The following is a 25,240-nucleotide window of genomic DNA, read 5'->3' on the forward strand; positions in this document are numbered from 1 at the left end:
AGTTATGTAAGCCAAGAACTTGCTTCCTCATTTTAGCTCCCTGCCTAGTTTAGTGGCTTATTGCTCATAATACACTGGTAAATGGGATGAAATAAAAAATAAATTTGGATGATCTTGAAAATAAACCTTACTTATGACTCTGCTTCCTAACACAGATTTTGTATGTGTAGGGGAGAGATAGGGGGTGGTTTGCTGAAGAATTCTATTGTTTTGTTTCCAAAACTAATGAAGAACGAAGAAAATATGAGCTGATTGCTCAAGTTTGTTTTCAATTCAACTTCAAAGAGGGAAAACCTACTTTCCTATGGAGCTGTGGGCTGCTCAACTCTCCTGACTTGAAAACCTGTAAATCAGCTGTGCTGTCAAGAGACCACTTTCCAGGAATAAACCACCATTTTCTCCTCTGTCTCCTTCTTGTCTTTCATGAATACCATTAGAGAGAATTAAGAACTATAGGCTACATACTCTTGTATTTTTATAGATTATTAGTTGTATGTCCGAAAACTAATGTTAAAGTACTTGTGTCAACCTAGAAGATGATCTCTAGAGGCAAGCCAAAGGGTTCTGTCTTGTTTAGTTTATCATTATTTGTCGGAGACTTAGATGAAGATACAAAGGAATGCTCATCAAATGTGCATGTGAGTATTATTGTGGGAGTAGAGAGAAATCCATGTATGATGGAATTAACATCCACAAAAGCCAAAACCAAAAACTCTAACATGTGAAAAGAAGGGCCAAATCTAACAGCATGAAACTTATATAGGTAAATTTAGATCATAACCCTTGGATCTCTCTCTCTTTCTCTGACACACACAGACACATACAAACACATGCACAGCTGCATTCTTGTCAACTGAAAGGAGCATGGCTTATTGGCACCTGAATAACAAAGGTTCATGGATTTTTATTTCAATAAAACCCAGGAATATGATGTGGCTGCTGAGAAAGCTAATGGCCCTTTTGAATGTGGTAATAGACTTGTAATGGCTTGAATGAGGGAAGTGATTGTCTTGCTCCCAGAGCTGGCTGGAACAATTCTGGTGTGTTACATTCAGTTCTGAGGATCTGGGAAACATTGACAAACTAGACTACATTTGAAAGGGAATAATCCTTGAGTAAGGAAATTCAAAACGATTCCCCATGAGTTGTACCTGAAATATTACCTATAGAAGAGAAGGGTCATAGGCAATGAGAGTTAGCTCAATTTATTCATCAAATATCTGAAGGGCTATTAAATGGAAAAGAAATCAGACATGTTCTCATGAATGGTAAAGCTAGAGCTAATAAATTGATGTTACAAGGAAATAGATATTGGCTCAATATAAAGAAATACTGTCTGTCTGAACTTAGAATTAGTTAGTTTACAGGAGTTCATTCCCCAATAGAAGAAATTCAAGGATAGGCTTGGAAAACCACTGGGTTAGGTGTTAAGGGATTCCTCAAAACGATAAATGTATTAGATAATATTTAAGGCACAGGAAACAGTATATCTGGTCAGCAAATTTACATTTTCTCAAGTCAAACAAATTGGATCCAAAATTTAGTCTATGTGAAACTGACAAAATATATAACGGCTTTTTTCCTCAGTTTCTTCTTCTACAAAATAAAAATATTAATAGAAATTAATTCAGGATTATTAGGAAGATTAACTGAAAACATGCATGTATAGTGATTAACACAGAGTAATTATTTAATAGATGATACTTTGCTTCATTTTAAGATTTAGGTACCTTCCAATCCAGGCAGTTGGAACTAATTTGTTTTAAAAGCTTATGTTTCATCTGGACAGTCTGCAATGGGTCTTCTTTCAAAATTCCCTAGCGGTACAGAGCTTGGCATTAATTAATTAATTTATTTGTCATCCCTCAGCGTGATACAGAAGCTATGAAGAAGGCTTAGAATTTATTCACACTCTGCCGGCTAAGACGGTAGTGTAGTTATAGCGTAATAAGTACCTAGAAAATGTTTATTTCTCGTGAGTAGTAATGTTACCTTGGGAAAATGTAGAAGAGAAGAGGTAAATACATAGGTCTTGATTTCAATCTTATGACAAACTCCTCACATATAATTTGCACCCCATTAATTAACTTAGAGTGTTTTTTTTATCATTGCTTCTGATGTTTGCTATTAAAATATAAACACTACTACAAGGGGGAGCTAGGACTCTGAAAATATGAGTTATGGGCAATAGGAAGAGATGTTCTGGATAAGAAGACAGGGAGGGATGATGCATCCAGGCTAGTGGGGGAAGCAATGAGTACAAAATATTTGGATCACAGGGCACCTTAGCATTCAAAAATGGACCTCCAGATGTATGATATACATTACCTTCTTCTCTAAAGATAGTCTTTGCACACAAGAAATATATATAGGTATACATTTGTGTATATATATATGCAAAGATTATACCTTTAGAGAAGAAGGTAATATATACTGAACACCTTTGCATACATGTGTATATAACTATGTGTATGCGTGTATGTGTATGTGTATATATGCAGGGATTTGGGATATTAAGCATATCATGGATATGCATCCTGTGCAGTTGCACAGGGCCACATGCATAGAAGGGCCCCACTCTTGGTTTAATTCTATGCTGTATCAGGATTAAAATTCTTAGTAATTTTTGAACATGGAGCAAACTTTTTAATTTTGCACTGCATCCTGCTTATACGTAGGGGTATGTGTGTGTGTGTACATAATCTTCAAAGGGAAAGTGACTTTACTGTTTGTCTAATTGAGCATTTCCTCTTACCTCCATTTTATCATTCTCCATGCTTTTCTGTTACACAGATGCCTCATTATTGTTTTTGCTTTCATTTTTATATATATTTACCTTTCATTTATATATTATATAAATATATATATACATACATTATATATAATTTTTTTCAGACAAGGTCTTGCTCTGTCACCCAGGCTGAAGTGCAATGGTGTGATCTCGGCTCCCTACAGCCTTGACCTTCCGGGCTGAACCAATCCTCCCACCTCAGTCTTCCAAGTAGCTGGGACCACAGGCGTGCACCACCACGCTCAGCTAGTTTTTGTACTTTTTGTAGAAACAGGATTTCATCGTATTTCCCAGGCTGGTCTCGAACTCTTGAGCTCAAGCAATCTGCCTGCCTTGGCCTCCAAAAATGCTGGAATTACAGGTGTGAGCCACTATGCCCAGACTCGTTTTTATATTTTGAATAACACCAGTGGTGAATACTGATACAATCCTTCTAGTTATTTTTAAATAAATATAGATTAATATATATGTATATTATTACTTTTTTACATACATGAGATCACACAATCCATCTTAAGTCCTATTTCACTTGAAGACATGCATTAGAGATCTTTACAGATAGGCACATATAGATCATCATGATTTCTGGAGATTACTAATGCGACAGTCTGTCCTCCTTATCCATGGGTTTTACATCGGTGGATTCAACCATCCTAAATATTCAGAAAAATAAATGGATGGTTGCATCTGTACTGAACATGTATGAAAACTTTTTTCTTGTTATTATTCTCTAAAAATACAGAATAACAACTATTTACATAGCATTATATTGTGTTAGGTATTATAAATAATGTAGAGATGGTTTAAAGTATATGGGAGGATGTGTGTAGGCCATTTGTAAATACCAAGCCATTTTATATAAGGTACTTGAGCGTCCATGAATTTTGGTACTTTTCGGGGATGGAGTTCTGGAACCACCATGGGGTAACTATAATTTAGTAGGTCATCCACAAGTTATTACAGTACCCTGGGATGTGATTTATCTGAATGGGAAGGTCTGGATTATTTTAGTGCAATAGGTAATCTCTTGTTATTTCTGCATATTTTGGACTTCAATGGCCTTTTGGCCACGTTTACTCTATACTTTCCAGTTTTGTAAGACTATTTTGTTTTGTTTGTTTTTTGAGACGGAGTCTCTATCTGTTGCCCAGGTTGGAGTGCAGTGGCACAATCTCGGCTCACTGCAAGCTCCGCCTCCCGGGTTCATGCCATTCCTCTGCCTCAGCCTCCTGAGTAGCTGGGACTACAAGCACCTGCCACCATGTCCAGCTAATTTTTTGTATTTTTAGTAGAGACAGGGTTTCACCGGGTTAGCCAGGATGGTCTCGATCTCCTGACCTTGTGATTCACCAGCCTCAGCCTCCCAAAACGCTGGGATTATGGGCGTGAGCCACAGCGCCCGGCCTGTAAGACTATTCTTAATAGAAAGATAGAAACAGTATAGGAATGATGTCATTGGCCTACCACCCTCTCTTCTGTCAAAATTATGTAAATTATCTTGAACAAGAGACCTAATTCTTCCTTTTTATTTTTCTGCTAAGTAGCTAAAAATCTTATTTGATTGGCTTCAAGGTTTTTTCCTTTCCCAATAATCTCTACCTATTCTGGACTTTTATTTTTTTGGACAATGTTTTCACATATTCATGTCATTCTTTGGTATTCATTCTTATCTCCTCTCTTTGTGAAGTGTCCTTCTCTTCTTCAAATCTGAGCTCAGCAGACAGTTCCCTGGGCTATGTTACATGCCTCCTTTGCTTTATCCTCACTGAAATAATTAAGTTACTACTAATTAAGGTAATACAGTGAATCCCCCTCAATAACATCTCGGTAGTTTATTTGTTAGAATCTCTGATAATTGATCAAAACAATTTTCTTTCCTCTTTAAAAATAAGTTTCAATTCTTGACTCACATACCCAAAATAAGCATAAATAATGAGGTTTTGAGGAGACATTAGTAGTATTCAGGTACAGAAGAAGTACATGTGCCTAAACCAAAGCAAGCCCAAAGTGGTCTAGTATTAGTCACAGCATTAGCAGAATGAATGAATGAATATATGCATGAATTTAAGACCAGGACTTTATAATATTTGCTCCTTTAGATGAACATGTAATTTAGCTAATCTTTTTAGTTATTACAGGGTTGTTTTCTTTTCAGTTTCCTTTCTTGCATTTTAACCTTGATTAAGCTATGGGGTAAAATCATAAATTAAATGTAAAATTCTTACATTTTTTGAAGGACTGATTCCTTAAAAAATCAGAGTCTCAACACAATAGTAAGATCTTGTGATTTTTGTCCTAAAGCAAAATGGGATACAATAATAAGGGATGTGACCATTGATCTAAATCGTTGTAAAAGAGTAAAATTAAATCAGAACTCTGAAATAATATGAGCACATTCTTTGTGTGTTTACCTTTTTTGGTCCATAGCTTTTATCAGATTCTGAAAGAGGTTGTATACCTCCAAATATTAGAAAACACAAAAGACACAATTTTATAATAATAAAAACAGATGAAATTAACATTTTAGCATGTATTTAGATATGTAGACTATGTTAATTTCAAAAGTCAGTTGTAAAGCTCTTGTGATAACTGAAAATAAATTCACCATCCACTTTTGATTAACAGGCCTAAAACTAAATTATGATTTTAAAACTTGTAAGGTATTTTCCACATTATGCTCTGTTTTAACTATGGGTTCTGCAGAATATATTTCTATATTAATTGATATGATCATATGATAATTTTTCAGCCTGTTGATGTGACAGATCACATTGATAGAGTTTTGAATGTTAAATTAGCTTTGTGTAATTAGAATAAATCCTACCTGGACGTGGGATATAATTCTTTTTATACATTGTTGGATTTGATTTTCTAATATTTTGTTGAGGTTTTTTTGTCTGTCTTTGTTCATAAGAGAAAGTGGTCTGTCACTTTCTTTTCTTGTAATGTCTCCATCTGGTTTTAGTATTAGGGCGACGCCTCATGGAATGAGTTAGGAAGTATTCCCTCTGCTTCTAAAGGAGATTGTGGAGAACTGGTGTTCTTTCTTCCTTCAATGTTTGGTAGAATTCACCAATGAAACCATCTGGGCCTCCTGCTTTCTTTTTTAAAAGATTAATAATTATTGATCCAATTTCTTTACTAGCTCTAAGGCTATTCAGGCTATCTATATCTCCTGGTATGTGTTTTGGTAGTCTGTGTTTTCCATGAAAAAATGGTTCATTTCATTTAAGTTATCCAATCTATTGGTATATAGTTTTTTAATAGTATTTATTTGTTATTCTTTTTTTCTGTTAACTTTATTTCTTTCTGATGAAATATTAACTTTTTTGCTTGTTTTAGGCTTAAGTTTCTCCTCTCTAATTTTCTAAGGTAAGCTGAAGTATCGCATTTTAGATATTTTTCTTTTACAACATACGCATTTAATGCTATACATTTTCTTCCAAACATTTCTTTGCTACACCCCACAAATTTTAGTAAATTATAATTTCATTCTCATTTAGTTTGAAATGTTTTTAAATTTCTCTTGAAACTTCTTCTTTGGCCCATGGATTATTTAGAATTATGCTTTTTAATATTTATATTTCCAAATATTTGTGAATTTTCTAGACATCTTTCCTATTGATTTCTACTTTAATTAAACCGTGGTTGGAGAACATACTTTGTATAATTTTCATGTTCTTAAATTTGTTGAGGGTGTTTTATAGTGAAAATGTGGTCTGTCTTGGTAAATGTTCCTCAGAAGCTTGAGATGAATGTATATTCTGCTGTTGAATGGAGTAATCTATAGATGTCATTAGATCAAGGTGATTGATAATACTGCTCAGGTCATCTATAGCCTTGATTTTTTTGCCCACTGGCTCTATCAAAGGGATGGTTAAGTCTCCACCCATAACATTGACACAGGGATGGTGAAGTCTCGCCTCTAACAATGGATTTGTCTAGTTCTCTTTTCATTTTTATTAGTCTTCTTTCATGTATTTTGACACTCTTGGTAATGCTTCCATGTTTACGATTGTTGTCTTCTTGGAGAATTGTTCCCTTTATCCTTATGTGGTACCCCTTTTTATTCCTGATAATGTTGCTCATTCTGTAGTTGGCTTTGTCTGAAATTAATTTAGCTACTCCAGCTTTCTTTCGATTACTTTTAGCATGATATATCTTTTTCCATCCCTTTACTCTTAACCTGAGTGTTTAAGTTTAAAGTGGGTTTCTTGTAGATAACATATAGTTGTATCTTGCCATTATCCACTATGACAATAGTGTCTTTTATTGGTGTATTTAGACGATTCACATTTAAGGAATTATTGATATACAGTTGACATTTGAACAATACAGGTTTGAACTGCGTGGCTTCTCTTTTTTTTTTAGTGTTGGGGTGACCCCAGGCAATTTTATTACTTTATCCCTGAACTTCAGTTGCCTCATCTATAAGATGGGGATAATAATAGCACCCATTTCATAATTATGAAGATTAAATACATTAAGGAAAACACTAGTATGTGCCTAGCACCTGGTAAACACTCAACAAAGCTTATCTGTACATGTTGATATCTCAGACAGGGACGGAATGTTTAACAGAAAACAGGAGGTTTTAGCCACTCACTTGTTCTCCTGGCTTCGGAAACATGAGCTGCCCCGCCCCAGTTTGTCCAAGCCCATCAAGATAGTTGTCCTTGTCCTTAATCTCCACAGGTGTTCAATGTGAGCCAACTGTCAGATGGCTTTCATCTGCACAATTGAATAACCCATTTATGCCTAGTGTTCCATTATTGGAACGCTAAGCTTATGGGAGTTATTTATATCCTACTGTTCACGGTCATTACCAAGATCTGACTTTTCACACAAAATAATTTGCAACCTCCAGCATAAATGGGATAATCAAAGCAATTGTGGCAGTTTTGGGGAGACGAAACTTTAGAGTTTAACCTTCCAGCTTGACTGACTTGGAAGCATTCCTGTCAATATAAAAGATCTTGTTCGGGGCGGTGGAGAAGCCGAGGCCGGCTCCGCGGCTGTACTTTCAGCTCATGGCCAGGCCGTATTCCCGCTGCAGGCTCTGCTGCAGGCTGTTGGCCACCTTCTTACTGAGGGCCACGTTGGACCTTGCAATCGGGCTGGGTGGGGCGGGAGGGTGGGGGTGGGGGCTAATCGAAGGGGACAAGTTTTTGAAGCCACCCGTAAGTTTGAGAAATTTCAGTTTCTGTTCCTCGTTCTCAAAAGCAGCAGTATCCCACTGGCCAAACTGGCTTCCCGTCCACTTCCTGGTTTCAGAAGCTTCCGTTTTGCCTGACTCGCGATCAGTCTCTTCTTGCAAGGCCTTTCGCTCCTGGTCTATGTGCGCTTAGTCCATGTTGCCTTTCTTTTCCAACACCACCTCCAAGTCTGTGTCTGTTTCCTTCTTTCAAGGGTCTCCTGCTACCCCACTCTCTTTCCTTTTCTTTTTTTCCTTTTCAGAGCCGGCTCCTCAATGACTGGCTGCTTTACCTTCTTCTTGGACTTCATCTTTTTCTTCGCGGGGGTTTTAGGGCCATCTCCTATGGGGATGTATTCCGGAGCCTCCACTTTGACTGGCTTCTTTTTACTTCGTTTCCTAGGGCAGCTCTCCATGGACCTGGAGGGCTTGGAGTGGCCTGGGAGGGCCTCTCCCTCCTGGTGGATTTTTTTTTCTTCTTCTCCTTCCCACTGTGTTCCTTGGGGCTCTTGTGCTTCCGTTTCTGCCCCAAGGCTACCTGTTCCTCACCCTCCTTTCCCTCTGAGCAAGTGTCCACAGCATCCCCGACCTCGCAGAACCAAGGGTCCTGGACTGAGAAAGCTGTGGGGTCCTGGGCCCCCTTTTTTTCCTTCTTATGTTTTTTAAGCTTCTTGCCAACTCTGGTTTCCTCCTCACCCTGTCTGGGGTCTGGGGAGATTTTCACCCCAGAGGCATGGGACATGGCCAGAGATGACTTCTTTTTCTTCTGCCCACTGAGGAACTCCAAATGGCCAAGCACCTGGTTCCTTGGGCTGGATGACTTCTCTGTCCGTCTGGCACGCAGCGTGGTCTCAGGTTCTACGTGCCTCTCGCAAAGGGTGCTGACACCCTTCTGTTTCTTCTTTTTCTTCACTAGAGGCATCTCAGGTGCCTGCCCGTGGACCACATTCTTAGAGGGGGCTGTGGCTTTTATGGGAGAAACATGGGCAAAGTAATCATCATTGTTTAAAATTGAGTATTGAGTCTCTGGTTCTTTGACCACTTTCTTCTTCTTTTTCTTCTCTGGGATCCCAGGGCCCAGGTCTACTTTCTGGTGGGCCAAACTTCCCCGCCTCCACGTGAGAGCCGGCTCCGCCGTGACCCGGAAGTCCACTTTCGGGTTGCACGCGTGGCTTCTCTTACACACAAATTTTCTTCCACTTCTGCCACCCCTGGGACAGCAAGACTGATACCTTATTTTCCTCCTTCTCCTTGGCCTATTCAACATAAACATGATGAGGATGACGACCTTTACGATGATCCACTTCCATCTAATGATTGGTAAATATATTTTTTCTTCCTTAAGATTTTCTTAATAATATTTTCTTTTCTTTAGTTTACCTTATTGTAAGAATCCAATATATAATATATAAATACAAAATATGTGTTAATAGACTGTTTATGTTATTGTTAAGAATTCCAGTCAACAGTAGGCTATTAGTAGTTAAGTTTTTGCGTAGTCAAAAATCATACACAAATTTTCAACTGCATGCAGGGACAGCACCCCTAACCCCCACATTGTTCAAAGGTCAACTGTAATTGGATTAATAGCTACTATATCTGTAACTATTTTCTCTTTATTGAATTTGTTAATTTTTTTTTTTTTGCCCCTTCTTTTCCTGCATTTACTGGTTTAACTGAGCATTTTATATGATTTCATTTCATCTTCTCTCTTCATGTATAAATCATACTGTTTTTTTAAAATTGTGGTTTTCCCTAGATTTTAAGATATAAGTTTTTTTTCTTTATTATTATTATACTTTAAGTTTTAGGGTGCATGTGCACAATGTGCAGGTTATTTACATATGTATACATGTGCCATGCTGGTGCACTGCACCCACTAACTCATCATCTAGCATTAGGTATATCTCCCAATGCTATCCCTCCCCCCTCCCCCCACCCCACAACAGTCCCCAGAGTGTGATGTTCCCCTTTCTGTGTCCATGTGTTCTCATTGTCCAATTCCCACCTATGAGTGAGAATATGCGGTGTTTGGTTTTTTGTTCTTGCGATAGTTTACTGAGAATGATGATTTCCAATTTCATCCATGTCCCTACAAAGGACATGAACTCATCATTTTTTATGGCTGCATAGTATTCCATGGTGTATATGTGCCACATTTTCTTAATCCAGTCTATCATTGTTGGACATTTGGGTTAGTTCCAAGTCTTTGCTATTGTGAATAGTGCCGCAATAAACATACGTGTGCATGTGTCTTTATAGCAGCATGATTTATAGTCCTTTGGGTATATACCCAGTAATGGGTTGGCTGGGTCAAATGGTATTTCTAGTTCTAGATCCCTGAGGAATCACCACACTGACTTCCACAATGGTTGAACTAGTTTACAGTCCCACCAACAGTGTAAAAGTGTTCCTATTTCTCCACATCCTCTCCAGCACCTGTTGTTTCCTGACTTTTTAATGATTGCCATTCTAACTGGTGTGAGATGGTATCTCATTGTGGTTTTGATTTGCATTTCTCTGATGGCCAGTGATGGTGAGCATTTTTTCATGTGTTTTTTGGCTGCATAAATGTCTTCTTTTGAGAAGTGTCTGTTCATGTCCTTTGCCCACTTTTTGATGGGGTTGTATGTTTTTTTCTTGTAAATTTGTTTGAGTTCATTGTAGATTCTGGATATTAGCCCTTTGTCAGATGAGTAGGTTGCGAAAATTTTCTCCCATTTTGTAGGTTGCCTGTTCACTCTGATGGTAGTTTCTTTTGCTGTGCAGAAGCTCTTTAGTTTAATTAGATCCCGTTTGTCAATTTTGTCTTTTATTACCATTGCTTTTGGTGTTTTAGACATGAAGTCCTTGCCCATGCCTATGTCCTGAATGGTATTGCCTAGGTTTTCTTCTAGGGTTTTTATGGTTTTAGGTCTAACATGTAAGTCTTTAATCCATCTTGAATTAATTTTTGTCTAAGGTGTAAGGAAGGGATCCAGTTTCAGCTTTCTACATATGGCTAGCCAGTTTTCACAGCACTATTTATTAAATAGGGAATCCTTTCTCTATTTCTTGTTTTTGTCAGGTTTGTCAAAGATCAGATGGTTGTAGATGTGTGGTATTATTTCTGAGGGCTCTGTTCTGTTCCATTGGTCTATATCTCTGTTTTGGCAGCAGTACCATGCTGTTTTGGTTACTGTAGCCTTGTAGTATAGTTTGAAGTCAGGTAGCGTGATGCCTCCAGCTTTGTTCTTTTGGCTTAGAATTGTCTTGGCAATGTGGGCTCTTTTTTGGTTCCATATGAACTTTAAAGTAGTTTTTTCCAATTCTATGAAGAAAGTCATTGGTAGCTTGATGGGGATGGCATTGAATCTGTAAATTACCTTGGGCAGTATGGCCATTTTCATGATATTGATTCTTCCTACCCATGAGCATGGAATGTTCTTCCATTTGTTTCTATCCTCTTTTATTTCCTTGTAAGATATAAGTTTTAAAATAATCTATGTCTGCCTTCAAATAATGCTGTTGCACTTCAAATGTAGTGAAGGTTCCCTATAGAAGAGTATTCCCAGTTCTTCCTTTCTCTCCCTTGTGACATTGTTGTCATTCATTTAATTTAACCATTTGCTCTAATCACCCAAAACATTAATAACATACTATTATTTCTTTATACAAACTATTATTTTTTAGACCACTTGATAATTAAAAAACTTTATTTTACTTTCCTTTATTACTTCTCTAATTCTCTTCCTTTCTTTATATAGTAGACTCAAGTTTCTGACTTCTCTCATTTTCCTTCTGCTTGAAGAATTTCTTTCAATATTTTTTGTAGGTCAGATCTGCTAGGAATGAATATCTTCAGTTTTTGTTTGTCTTAGAAAGTCTTTCTTCTTCACTTTTGAAGGACAAAGTTTACTGGGTATAGAATTCCAGGATGGTGGAATTTATTCTTGCAATGCTTTAAATTTTTTACTTCACTCCACTGTAATTCTTACCTTTGCTTTTCTGGCTTATTTCCTGTCATCTGGCTTCTTCTAAAAGATTTTCTCTGTGACTTTGGTTTTCTGCAGTTTGAATATGGTATGCCTAGATATGGGTTTTTAAAAGTCTTTATTCAGCATGGTGTTATCTGTGCTTCCTGAATTTGTAGTTTGGTAACTGTATTAATTTTCTAGGGCTGCCATAACAAATTACCTACCACAAAATGAGCCATTAATAACAACAGAAATGTATTCCCTCACAGTTCTGGAGGCTAAAAGTCTGAAATGCAGCTGTTAGCAGGGCCATGCTCCATCTGAAACTTCTCTAGGGAAAGAATCCTTTTTTGCCTCTTCCAGCATTTGGTTGCTGGTCATCCTTGGCATTCCTTGCTGGTAGCTGCATCATTCCAATTTCTGCCTCTATCTTCATATGGCCATCTTTCCTCTGTGTGTATGAATGCTTATAAGGACAGCATTCATTGGATTTAGGGCCCACCCAAATCCAGTATGACTTCCTCTTAATTAATTACATCCACAAAGACCTTGTTTTCAAATAAGGTCACATTCTAGGGTTCTGAGTGGAAATTAATTGAGGTGGTGCAGTCTTCAAGCCCATACAGTGTCTGTCATTAACTTTGGAAAGTTTGTGGCCAATATTACTTCAACTATTTCTTCTGCCTGTTCTTACTTTCTTCTCCTTCTGGTATTCCAGTGATGCATATGTTACCTCTTTGAAATGATCTCACAGTTCTTGGATGTTCTGTTCTGTTTTTTCATGCTTTTTTTTTTCCTCTTTGCATTTCAGTTTGGGAAGTTTCTATTGACTTATGTTCACTATTTCTCTGTTCAGTCACATCCAATCACTGATGAACTCATCAAAGCCATTCTTCATTTCTGTTCCAGTGCATTTGACTGTTAACATTTCCTTTTGATTCTTTCTTATAGTTTCCACTTTTCTCTTTCATTACCCATCTGTTATTTTATGTTGTCTTCTTTTCTATTAGAGCCCTTAGCATATTAATCATAGCTATTTTAATTTCCATCTGATAATTTCAATCTCTAATATCAGAGTCTAATTCTAATGATTGCTTTTTCTCTTCAGACTGAGTTTGTCTTGCCTTTTGGCATGCCTTGTAATTCTTTTATTGAGAGCTGGGCAGGTTGTACTGGATATTAGGAACTGAGATAAATAGGGCTTTACCATGAGTGCTCATATTAATATAGCTAGGAGTCAGGCTGGGTTTGTGTTTGATGTAGCTATACGTGGCAGAGGCTTCAAATTCTTCTAGCATTCTTGCTTTTGTCTCTCCTGACTTTGGGCTTCCGTAAATACTCCTTCCCAGAGAAATAGCTCTATCTTGCAATTCTTTAGCTATAATCCACTGTTATTATACTGACATCCTATTATGGTGGTGATAAAGTGTGGGTGAGGGGAGAACATTCTATAATCTGATGAAATCTCAGTTTTTTAGTGGGCCTGTGTCTTGGGGCTGAGACCTTCACGAGCATTTCTCCTGTGGCATAGTTTCCCTCTCTCGTCCCCTGTCCCCTAGCTCCCTACTCCTTTTCCTGGCTGCAGGACTCCCCATCTGTTTCCTTGAAGCCCTACTATGTTTTCCCCCTCTTAGGTGATATAGGTGAGACCACAAGGCTAGAGGGGACTGGAGTGGGAGAAATGTCCTTCTCCCAACAGGAATAAGGCTCTGGTAGAATAGACTTTTGTTATGGAGAAGGCTCTGAGTGTGCTATTTCACAGTGATTACCTATCTACTACCTTGCCAGAGCTAGGAGAATATGGATCTTCATCAATGAGAACCTGGTGGGGTTCCTGGTCCACCAAAGTTGGGTGGGTGCTGTTTAAGATAGAACATTTCTAACTCTCATACTAGTCCAAAGTTGAGCGGGTGCTGTTTAAGATAGAACATTTCTAGCTCTCAAACTAATTCACACACAGCCTCCAGTAAGTCATCAAAATTACCATTTAAATGTTTTCTGCAAATGTTTGGCTTACCTTAATCTTCTGATTCAGGTAAGCAGATCTTGACTGTGATTCTCTGGATGTGCCTGTCTCTCCAGATTTTAGAGTAATGATTTGCCCTGACACCTGTTTTCTGATGGGTCCCAGAAAAGTCACTGAATTTTTGGAATGATGACTTCTAAGCTTTATATGTTAGAGCTGAAACCAGAAACCTATCTGGAGTTATTTTTAATAATTTATTCATAATCTAATTTTCTGCTTATTTATAATAACAAATGTAAAAATCCTTTAAAATGTACAATAATCATTTAAATTTTCTTCACGTATCTGGTCCCATTTTCTTGAATATCAATGCATACCACTGAGATTTGTTGTTGTTTTACCTTTCCTGGCGTTTCTGTGAGGCAGATATGAGCTGTGTGACCTTGGGAAAGTTGCTTATCCTCTTCGTGCCCCAGTTTCCTCATTGGTAGTATACAGTATTAATAGTACTTGTCTTTTAGGATTATAATGGAGATTAAATGAGGTAATGTATATAAAAGCTTAGCACCATAAATACCTGGCACAAAAAAAATGTTCTCAATACATGTTAATTTCTTATTAACACTTTTATTGTCAATCTCACTCTCCAAATAGAAAAAATAAACTTAAAAATTCTTTTAAAAAATTCACTTCTTACTTCTGGATTGTTTGTTTTAGAATTTTCTTCACTATGACCAGCAGCTGGAGGCTGAGCGGTGGGAGCCGTGGACTTGACCACATTGAAACTTGGTCAGACAAAGTGCCATCATCCTAATTGTGTGCCAGGGCCACAGTTCACTGAATTAGTTCCTCTGAAGTTTCCTTTCTCCTCCTACATGCCAGCGCATAATACAGCATAGACAATTGCTTCAGATCAATTCAACATGAAAGTGGCCCCTGGAGAAAGGCACTAAATATTCTAGTTTGCTAGTCTTTTGCAAAATTTCGAAATTTACAAAAAGAAGCTTTTTAGTCTTCAATTATGATAGAAATGTCGTATTTTAAGATTTCAACTGGTGTATTTTAATTTTATTTTCTTAAGAAGTAATCCTCTCATTCTCAATTTTGCTAGTATTGTATTATATTGGGGTATTGCTGGTAGAAGGAAAATGGGGTGAGCAGCTTCAAAAAAGATTTTGCATGATTCGAAACTATATAACCATAAGCTCATTTCTAAAACTCCATTTACAGCAGGGGCCAAGGCTGGAAGTTCTGACAGTGGCCTTAGGGGAGCATTCTCTCCTGAAAACTGTGGAGTTGAATGATGATGAACACCAGTGCAAACTGGGCACATTTAAAGAAATTCAACTTTAAAGGATGACTGAATCTTAAAAAGTCTTTACATGAACTTCCAATAGGCAGGTTTTTTGCATTTATATGTAGAAGACAGAAGAGATCCAGTTTCTGTGTCATAATTTCTTACTTTTTTTATTACATTCAATTCCATGAGTCTATTTTACTTTTTATAATATCATTTCCTTTCTCTTGAAATTATGGTAAATTTTCATAAACATGTAAATGTTTTGTTGTTCAATGCTTTTATGCTGTTAGTAGGACAGCAAAGGTTTGTCTACCTAGTGTGTTCCAATCTAATAGTCTATCCAAGAATGATGGTTTTCTAGGCTTTTATTTAATACATCCAACAATGGAATTCTATAACCTCTTGGTTATTTCTATGAGTGTATAGCATCTTTAATTTGGACCAATAGTTTTTATAATCCAATAGCACTTGATGTAATTACCTTTTAAGGTTATGAAGTACTTTTGTAGCCATCACCTCATTTGATCTTTATAACAGTGAGTGAGCAGGGAAGGGCAAGCAGCTGTTGCTAGATCCTGAATAGCCAAATGCACGTGCTCTTCTAGAACTGTGGGTATCAAAGCAGTCTTCTAGGAATGGTTTTTACATAAGGGTCTGATGTCTCCTGGTGAGATGTACAGAGGATTTTGCATTCCGTGTTTCTAGGATTATCATTCCAAAGAAGAAGACATCAAGTTTGCTCCTAATTTTTGGTACTAGGGGTGCAAAGAAATTGCTAAATGTAGGGTACTCCAGAAGGCATAGAACTGACTCTGAAGTAGGACAGAAAAATGACATTAGTCACCATTAAGGAAGGTCTTTTCTAAATAAAATTAATTCCTGGTTCAAAGTAATTCCCCCACCTCCCTAGTTAGTTGATCATGATCATTGTAGTTTCTTTTATTTTCTTTATAGCACTTACCACTCTCTGATCTTATTTATTTATTTATTTTTTGACAGGGTCTCGCTCTGTTGCCCAGGCTGGAGTGCAGTGGCATGATCATAGCTCACTGCAGCCTTAATCTCCTGGGCTCAAGTGATCTTCCTGCCCCAGCTTCCCAAGTAACTTGGGAGTAGCCACCACATCTGGCTACATTTTTATAATTTTTTTTTTTCAGAGATGAGATCTTGCTGTGTTGTCCAGGCTGGTCTGATCTTTCTGGATGTTATTACTGACTTCCTTTGCATCTGTCTTTCTCCTCTAGAATTCCTGATTTCTTGGAGCATGTACTTGATCTCTTTTTTTTTCTTTTTTTGTATCACTGAATCCGTAGCCCCTAGAATGATAACCAGCAAACAGTAGGTGCTCCAAAATTTTTCTCCTTGCAACATCAGTTCCAGATATGGGTATGAATAAACTTAAGGGTAGTGTCTATTAAATGATCTTTATGCTGATCTTCAGGGAGCTTGCTGTAATTCCTTAGCCAAGAGGACTATAAAACTCTTGCTCAAAAATCTTTATGAATAATTTCAGTTGTTCATATAAAAACCTCTTGTTCATTCAACCAAGTCCTGATCACTGAATGGCTAAATTTCTCTTAATTTGGTCTGTTTTTCTCACTTTCTGTGTCCTCAAGTGTGGCAGTTATGGGAGAACCTGCTTTAAAGAGTATAGTTGGCTGATCACCTCCAGCAGTAGAAACTGCTGATCTACCATGCATTCCTGCCGAGACTCTGGTCTCTCTGGACTGCTTTCAAACAATAACTGAGCATGGTGGGGCTACTAGAGCTAGCCCTTCTACTCCCAACACAGAACTTTTCTATGAACAATCTTTATTCAGGATACTCGAATCCCAACTGATATGTTTGGCTCTGTGTCCCCACCCAAATCTCATGTTGAATTGTAATTCCTAATATTGGGGGAGGGACCTGGTGAAAGGTGATTGGATCATGGGGACTGATTTCCCCTTTGCTGTTCTCGTGATAGTGAGAGAGTTCTCACGAGATCTGATGGTTTAAAAGTGTGTAGCACTTCTTCCTTCGCCCTCTCTTTCTCCTGCTCTGCTATAGTAAGACGTGCTTGCTTCCCTTTTTCCTTCTGCCATGATTATAAGTTTCCTGAGGCCTCCCAGCCATGCTTTTTGTACAGCCTGCAGAACTGAGTCAATTCAACCTCTTCCCATTGTAAATTATCCAGTCTCAGTTAGTTCTTCGTAGCAGTGTGAGAACAGATAATACGCTGACCAAGCCAGACAAGACTTTCTCAGAGCCACAGTGCCATCTAAAGCCCTTCCCATCCAATCCTGCTTCCTTCCCTCTCTCCTTTCCTAGGTATCACACTGCATCTCAGCCTGCCTAGACCTGTTCTCACATCCCTCACAGGCATTTCTCCCAACAAATCTCTTGCATATCTAATTCCATCTTAGCATCTGCTTCTTGGAGGACCGAGACTGCCATAGCACCATATTCCAGGCCATCTGCGTTTCTCTGTGTGTCACTGCAGCAGCCTTTTTACAGTCCCACACCTTCAATTTTTCTCTCTACCAGTTCTCCACGTTGCAGCCAGAATGATCCTTAGAAATTACAAATCTCATCCCTTCCTTCCCTGCTTACACTTGCAGGGTAAAGAAACTTCTTTAAAGATGTCTATAGGACTTATCTTCTAGTCTTACTCTCCTGCCTGTCCCTTTGCCACTCCTCATGGCTCCGTAATCTAAATCAGCCTGTTTTCAGTTCCACCAATGAGCAGACGATGTTCACATCTGGTACTTGGGTCCATGGTTTCGGAGTTGTGCTCCTTCCTTTCACCTTTTCTCTGCTTCCTTTGGCTCACACCTGTTCATCCTTCATCTCACAGCATGGATGGAATTTCTTCCAGAAAACTTCCTTGCTCTCACCAAGTCTGAGTTAGGTACTCTCTCTGTGTGTTCTTATATCATTTTTCATTTCCCCTTTATATCGGTTACTATTCTTTAGCATATGGCAAAAACTGAACTTGAGCTAACTGGAGTCAAATAAAATTCATGAAATCTATTGGAAAGATACTAGAGTGGATCAAAATTAAGGGAAGAACCAGAAAAGGAACAATAGAAAGGCAGCTCAGATAACCTCTTGAGCTGGAATAATGGGCTCAAACGCCCTCAGAACTTTTCTCCCTCTCTGTGTGTTTGACTCATTCTTTTAGGTTGGTTGCCTCCATAAACTTGGATTCATGGCTGACAGCAGCTCCTGGGCTTACATCCTCACAGCTTGGGGCCCGAGGGAAGAAAAAGCTATTTCTCCTAGCTACAGATAAAAACAAACAAACAAAAACCAGTAAAGACTCTGATTGGCCAGTTTCTTTTGTGAGTCCACTTCTTTCCCAGTCACTTGCCCTGGGGGGTGAGCAACTATACTATTGAACCATACTATTGAAAAGACAAGTTTAGATCTTATATTCAGTCCTCAACCAATCACTATCTTCAAGGAAGAACATGAAAGAAAAGGACCATACAACTAAAGCAGTGGGAAAACCCACTCCCCTAAAAAATAGAGATTTTCAGAAGATGAGGAAGATGCTAGATTGAAAGAAAAATATGTATCTATCTATAAAGCTTAATAACTGCATTCAGTTACAGGTAACAGAAAACAGCAAAATATTGGCCCAAAAATAAGGGTTTTATTTGCCTCCCATAATGAGAAGTCCAGAGGTAGGCAGTCAATGGGTCTTGGGAAACTTTCTAATCACTTCTAGAATCCAGGTAACTTCTTTATTCCTTCTGAGCCATCCTTAGCGTGCACTTGTCACTCCTAGCCATGAAATCGCTACTCTAACTTCTAACATTATGCCCATGTTTCAGGCAAGAAGAAGGGGAAGGGCAAAAGCATGTGCTAAGTCTGCTTGCCTTTTGAAGAGCTTTAATAGAAGCCCAACTTAGAGACTTTTTCATTGGCAAGAATTGTGACCCTTGGCCACCTCCAGCTGTGGGAGAGACCTGGAAGCATAGGATGTTAGCTGGACACACTGTTGACCCAAACAAAATCATGACTCTCTTAATGAAAAGAGGAAAATAGATATTAGGTAGGCAATTAGTAGTACCTCTCTTGTAAGCCAGACAATCCAGCTGAAAGGGTAAAAAAAAAAATTACTTCCAGGACTCCTTAAAAATATCATTCACAGATGGCTTTTGTAGAAGATGACAACAACAGTAAAAAATAACTACAACTTCTGGGGCTTACAAAGTACCTGGGACCAACACAAAGGAAGTACTTGGGGTGGAGGGTGGGAACCCTAGTAATTGATGATGCAGGACTGTGTTCTGGCATGACATTTCTTAAGGGACTGGGACTTGATCTTACCCTCCTGTTACAAGCTGATATGTCTGTCTACCACGGTTTCATGGATGTTGCCACAGAACATATGAGATTCCTGAGTCAGACAAAGGACTATCACCCATGGCAGAGCAAGCAGCATGAGCATCATTATGCTTGCATTGGTTCCTCAGGGGAGACATTGAGCTTGGAGAATCCACCATTTGAATGGAAAGCAGTAAGCAAGTCTGCTTTTTGCCTGGGAGGGAGACAATACTTACCCTCTAGGTTGCTGCCTGCAAACAGTCTGAGTAATGGTCTGGGTAAAGAGCAATTGGGGCATTGCATTTTTGGCAGGCCCAACAAGGTGAGCAGGGATGCAAAAGCCTGTAGGAGGACTATTTCTTAAAACAATTCATCCCTCAATCCTATGCAGGATTAGCTTCCAGTGAATTTTTATGAGTATACCACTTTGTTGGTCACTCTGATGAACTTGACCTACAGAGGTTGGGAACAAATCTGTTCAATTTGTTTTGTATAGCACTTATTAAAGGGTTCTATTAACCAAACTTTAAGCAGTAGTATGAGGCCAACCAGAAGTCTCTATAGACCTCATCCAAGTCTCAGAGGGTCCCAGTTTCAACCATCTCTGAGTAAATCTTAGGGGGACCAGTATGTCTTATGTTAGACAGCCAGGATGTAGTATAAATTCAGTCAATTATCCATTACTACTCACAGAAGTTTAAATGATCTTTGGTATTGTTGTCCATAACTACAGGGAATTACCAATAAAACAATCCTCATTTGTAATGGAGAGACATTCATGGCTCACTTTCCCTTGCATAAAAACACAGGTCACAGCAGTCAGGGATGTGTTGTAAAATTTGATTTGGATCACCAATACCTTGTTTCATTTAAGCCACCTGAGTAGTGTTACCAACTAGTTGCAGCCTTGATGTTACACATGGCATAACCCAAGGATGCTAGGGCACCAGGAGAAGCAGATGAGTTTTTATCAGCCAGAATGAAACAAGGTTGTGTCAATCTGTGTGTTTGTACATATTCAAGAGGAGTCTATGTTTGAAGCTTCTCTCTTTCTTTTCTTTTTTTTTTAGAGGCAGTGTCTCACTCTGTTGTCCAGGCTGGAGTGCAGCGATATGGTCATAGCTCACTGCAGCCTCGAACTCCTGGGCTCAAGGGATCCTGCCACCTCAGCTAAGGCCTGCAGTAGCTAAGACTGTAAGCATGTGACTCTACATCCTCCTAATTAAAACTTTTTTTGTTGTTGTTTTGTGGAGACAGGGTCTCCCTATATTGCCCAGGCTGGTGTTGATCTCTTGGGCTCAAGCAATTCTCCCACCTTGTCTTCCCAAGCCACTGGGATTACAGGTATGAGCCATTACACCCAGCCTGAAGCTTGTCTTGATGGCAGAACGAACAGTTTGGGGCCAGCCAGGTCCTCATGAGTTTCTCTGATTTTATAGCATAGAGATGGGGATGATGAACCAGCAGCATGTCATATTGCCGGCTTTAGCTTCTTGCCTCAAGCAGACCATGTGATTACTTGCAAGGCTGTGGTACTGGGACAAGGAGAGCATTAATTGTTCCTACCTCACACCTAGCACCTTTCCTGGTCTGAGGTGTTCTCTCTCTATGTCTGGGCCATTCCCTCTCCAAGTGTGGGAGCTGTTCTTTCACAGCCACAAAACTGATGTGTCCACTCCACCAGTTAGAGCTTTCCTTTTCCCTAATCACCTCTGATCCAGACTTAGGTTTTTTGTCTAGAAGGAAGAGGTACACATGAGACAATGCATTTTCACAAAACTTACAGATACCCATTATGCTCTCCATTTTGACCCATGTGGGCCATGTAGGGGAGCTCAGTGAACAGTGTACTAAACCACGTGGTCATCGTTCTTATGATCTATGACCTTGTTAAACCCAAGAGATAATCCTAGCAGAATTAAAACTTGAATCCCCTAGGCCCACTTTTGATTGGGCTGCACCCAAGGAATGGACTGAACAGAATGGCCCAGAGTTGCTGTCAGGGAAAGAGAAACATGGTATGCTAAGGAATGGTAAGCATTATAGGCTACACACACGGTGGGATCACATGGCAGATGAATAGCCAAGCTTGGAGAATCTGATGCTTTTATAGTAAGCATCTACTCTTTTTTTTGGAGGGAGACATTATCTTATCCCTCCAAGTTTGATTATTGCAAACATAACCCTGAGAAACGGCCTTGGTAAAGAGTGGTCAGGTCATTGCATTCTTGGCCTACCTGGCATGACCTGCAGCAGCAGGCGAGACCCATAGAGGAGTGTCTCTCCTTATAGGAATCTAAGAAATGGTCCTCAGAAACTCTTTACTGTTTTCACTGATAGGAAGTTTGTCTTAATATTACTCAGTGTCCTTGAGAAGGCCCCCAGTAAAATGTTCTGGTTTGGTCTTAGTTTCAGGAATAATTGGGCTTCTCCCTAACAATTGTAAATATTGAAATGGACACTTTTTCTTCCTTTTGGCTGCTAGAGAGGTTGAAGTGAAATGTGTGGCTCAAATCTAGCACAGTCCCTGGCACAACTAGGTCTTCTATAAATCATGTTAATAAGGATACAGAATTTTAAAGTGAGATGTACATTTTGTGGCTCCATTTTATTCCCCTGATCTCTTATCCGTTTGTCTCATTTTCACAGTTATTTTAATTTAAAACTGTAACAAAGATCCATAACTCTTATTTCCAATAAGCTGGAATTCATCTCTGGGTCTTCTACCTTCTATTCCAGGGCTCTGCATTATGTCTAGTTCTATTCTCTTTGAAGTTGGAGAACAGCTGGTTAATACCTTTATCTCAAATGATTTGCAGAGAAGTCATTCAATCACCCTTCATCTGTCTCCTCCTTCCCTGTTGGTTCTATTTCCAATGGTTTAGTCAGTTTTGTTGTTTTTCTCTGTAATCCAGATTTTCTTGTGTTTTGTGCATGTAGACCTAGACCTTGCAAAAATAGCCTTTATTAGATGTTACTTTGAGGATTTCTTCTCATTTTCTTTCAAGCCAATTCAACATTCTTAGATCTTTCATCTAGGTATATTATTGGATAACCAACTTAAAGCAATTTTTATTTCCACAGACAATACCATACTCATTTATGGTATTGTCTATGTCCCTATCATTTATGTCCCTTGCCCCTTATCTTGTTTTGGATAAATCTTGTCACTATTTCTTTCATTTTTTTTTTTTTTTGGATTGGAAAATTTACAAGGCTTTCTATGTTTTCTGCCATAGGAAGGCAGAAAAGTGCATTGTTAGCCCCTATGTCCAGGTAAACACTCAGCATTCAGAAGCTGCCAGCAGGATTCAGATATTTTTTATTATATAAGAGTTTGATCATTTATTTGCTTAGGTAAAAAATATTAAATATAGCTGAAAATTTACTGGACCTGTCGCATGGTCAAAGAGATGGCTGAAATAGAAGTGGTTCATGACCAAATCTGGTCAGTGGAGTAGTGATCCAATTGATTACTCTGTCCTGGAGCAAAACTACCTGGATAGTAGCCATTTTGTGCGTGCAAAACAGTTTAGTCTGAATGGAAACATTTAATTTATTCTTTTTTAAAAAATCAACCTATGAATGAAGTTCTGAATTTGATGAGCATCATAAGAAAGTAGGGGTTAGAAGTCCCAGATACTTAGAGACTAAAAATATATTTGCTCTTCAAATAATTTTCTGAGATTCAAATAAGAAGGACATTTGTTTAAGTGATATTTTTAAACACCCTCTTTGTTTTATGTGCTTTTCTTGAGCTTTCATTTGTTCACCATATTTCACATATCATATAATGCAGTTGGTGATACCATATTGCAAAAATTTGGTACCACCAAAATTATATTTGATACCAAAAATTATAAAGAAGTAACAGAAACAGGAGTTATCATGAGTTCACAGACCCAAATACCTAAACCCTACTGGGACCCAAGCTTAAAATATTATTTCCTTGCTTGACAATTAGTTCTGTTACCAGTTTTGAAGCAGCGAAGCATATGAATCATTCCTTTTTTCTTTATAAATAAAATCAAGGTATCTCATTGCATATAAACCTCCTCTATATATTTATGATAACATTTTATAGCAACTGAGAACACAGAATATATTGTGTAAGCTAAGTCTGAAACAAATGAACATATTGAAAAAAAGTACACGTGTAAAACTACTTCCCCCACATTATATACTCATTATTTAAAATTAAAGGAAAGAAGTAGAACTGAAAACCAGTAAATTAAGAGACAAGATGTGGCGACTGTGTGTTGTTTCACTTGAATAGAACCAATTTTGTTTTTCCGTCTGGTTTTTCTCCCAGGAAGGAAAAAATTTAACAATCAGAGTAATAAACACTTTTCACTTATAATAAGAGCAATGTGACTGTGGTTTTGGTTGTGCAAAGTATCTGGGTTTTATACATTATTTCCACTTTTCAAAACTGTGGCTAAAGAGGAGTTTATTCTAAACGCATACCAAAATCAGAAAGTTTTAAAAACTAGAATTCATTCTTTAATATATATATGCTGCCTCCCATTTCAGTCAACGTCGGCAACAAAACCAGTGTTGGCAGTTTTACCAACTGTTTTTCACCAGTTCAGTTGGTTCTGGCTTTCCGTTGTTAATATAGTACTACCGATCCTTAATTCGTAGAACCACAGGGGAATGTTTAAATAAAAGAACACCCGATTTCATAGTAGTTTTTAAATGAAAACATATGTATCTGTAATAGGGCTTTAAAAGTTTTTTTTTTTTTTTTCAGTAAGAGCTTAATGTGTGGCATCTGTTAGGTATAGGGTGCCTTTTTCAGTTTTTCCGAAGAGGTACAGTAGACCCAGGAAAGTTAATAGTTTCGATGTCTATATCTCAGATGTTATCGGGATTAAGAATGCCCAAGGAAGATTATTGTCAGTTATTTCTCCTTCCTTAGATAATCCCTTAAATATTTTAGAAGAGAAGGAGCGAGAGAAGAAGATCTCAAAATACTTTTTCAACACTGGCTGGTTTTGAGAAGCTCACTTTCAAAATTTGATATGCACATTGCATTTGATGAGACAGGTAAATAAACCTGTCTCATCGGGGACTCTTATAAAAAAGTATTTTAAGGTTCCTTTGAAGGGTATCAGTGTTTGGGCCCATAACTGCTAAACTTAAAAATTGACATCGTAATGTTATATGTTACTCTCTTACTAACAGAGTAAGGGTTGACAAACTACCCTAATTTAGAAAAATATAAAAATGGATAATTCATAACCATTAAGATGACATATTTGGTCTCTTGTATCACCTAAATTTCCCTCTATCTCCTATGTCACAGGATTTTTTTTTTTTTTGAGACCGAGTCTCACACTATCGCCAGGGCTGGAGTGCAATGGTGTGATCTCGGCTCACTGCAACATCCGCCTCCCAGGTTCATGTGATTCTCCTGCCTCAGCCTCCCGAGTAGCTGGGATTTTAGGCACACACCACCACACCCAACTAATTTTCTGTATTTTTAGTAGAGATGGGATTTCACTGTGTTGGCCAAACTGGTCTCGAACTCCTGACCTCGGGATCCACCCGCCTCAGCCTCCCAAAGTGCTGGGATTACAGCCATGAGCGACCGCGCCCAGCTGTCACACGATTTCATACTTATTAAGATCCCTCTTTCTTCTTTAGGATTCCCAAGTAACTTGTCTCTGCTATTTTTAATGTATATGACCGAATAAATTCAAAATGAGCCTCATGA

At 38.3% G+C, this 25,240-nt stretch overlaps 1 pseudogene; it reads right to left on the minus strand.

The window, feature by feature from the left end:
- Positions 1-7,146: 7,146 nt before the first annotated feature.
- On the minus strand, positions 7,147-9,258 carry LOC101141459 (lysine-rich nucleolar protein 1-like; annotated as a pseudogene).
- Between the last annotated feature and the right edge of the window lie 15,982 nt (positions 9,259-25,240).

This window comes from Gorilla gorilla, chromosome 10 (assembly GCF_029281585.2).
Source record: "Gorilla gorilla gorilla isolate KB3781 chromosome 10, NHGRI_mGorGor1-v2.1_pri, whole genome shotgun sequence".
NCBI classification, from domain to species: domain Eukaryota; kingdom Metazoa; phylum Chordata; class Mammalia; order Primates; family Hominidae; genus Gorilla; species Gorilla gorilla.